The following is a 1206-nucleotide window of genomic DNA, read 5'->3' on the forward strand; positions in this document are numbered from 1 at the left end:
TTGGTTTGGTATTGCTACCGCACATGACTTCGAGAGTCATGATGATATTACTGAGGAACGTCTTTATCAGAATATTTTTGCTTCTCATTTCGGGCAATTAGCAATAATTTTTCTGTGGACTTCCGGAAATCTGTTTCATGTAGCTTGGCAAGGAAATTTTGAGGCATGGGTACAGGATCCTTTACATGTAAGACCTATTGCTCACGCAATTTGGGATCCTCATTTTGGTCAACCAGCTATAGAGGCTTTTACTCGTGGAGGTGCTCTTGGCCCGGTGAATATCGCTTATTCTGGTGTTTATCAGTGGTGGTATACGATTGGGTTACGTACTAATGAGGATCTTTATACTGGAGCTCTTTTTCTATTTATTTCTTTCTGCCATATCCTTAATAGCGGGTTGGTTACACCTACAACCCAAATGGAAACCGAGCGTTTCGTGGTTTAAAAATGACCGAATCTCGTCTCAACCATCATTTGTCAGGACTTTTCGGAGTTAAGTTCCTTGGCTTGGACAGGACATTTAGTTCATGTCGCTATTCCTGGATCCAGGGGAGAAAACGTTCGGTGGAATAATTTCTTAGATGTATTGCCACATCCCCAAGGATTAGGCCCACTTTTTACAGGTCAGTGGAATCTTTATGCTCAAAACCCGGATTCAAGTAGTCATTTATTTGGTACCTCCCAAGGGGCAGGAACTGCTATTTTAACCCTTCTCGGAGGATTCCACCCACAAACGCAAAGTTTATGGCTTACTGATATGGCCCATCATCATTTAGTCTATTGCATTTATTTTTCTTGATTGCTGGTCATATGTATAGAACGAATTTCGGGATTGGGCACAGTATAAAAAATCTTTTAGAAGCGCATATTCCTCCAGGGGGACGATTAGGGCGTGGGCATAAGGGTCTTTATGACACAATCAACAATTCGATTCATTTTCAATTAGGCCTTGCTCTAGCCTCTTTGGGGGTTATTACGTCTTTGGTCGCTCAACACATGTATTCTTTACCTGCTTATGCGTTCATAGCGCAAGACTTTACTACTCAAGCTGCGTTATATACTCATCACCAATACATCGCAGGATTTCATTATGACAGGGGCTTTTGCTCACGGAGCTATATTTTTTATTAGAGATTACAACCCGGAACAAAATGAGGATAATGTATTGGCAAGAATGTTAGACCATAAAGAAGCTATCATATCCCA

The 1206-nt window shown here is 41.2% G+C and overlaps 1 pseudogene across 1 annotated transcript; it reads left to right on the forward strand.

Moving 5' to 3' along the window:
• Positions 1 to 4: 4 nt before the first annotated feature.
• LOC101294321 lies at positions 5 to 1198 on the forward strand (annotated as a pseudogene; the record flags this gene model as incomplete). The annotated part of the gene is made up of 1 exon (XR_185395.1): positions 5 to 1198. The product of XR_185395.1 is annotated as a photosystem I P700 chlorophyll a apoprotein A2-like (transcript).
• Positions 1199 to 1206: the final 8 nt, after the last annotated feature.

This window comes from Fragaria vesca, unplaced genomic scaffold (assembly GCF_000184155.1).
Source record: "Fragaria vesca subsp. vesca unplaced genomic scaffold, FraVesHawaii_1.0 scf0510751, whole genome shotgun sequence".
Lineage (NCBI taxonomy): Eukaryota > Viridiplantae > Streptophyta > Magnoliopsida > Rosales > Rosaceae > Fragaria > Fragaria vesca.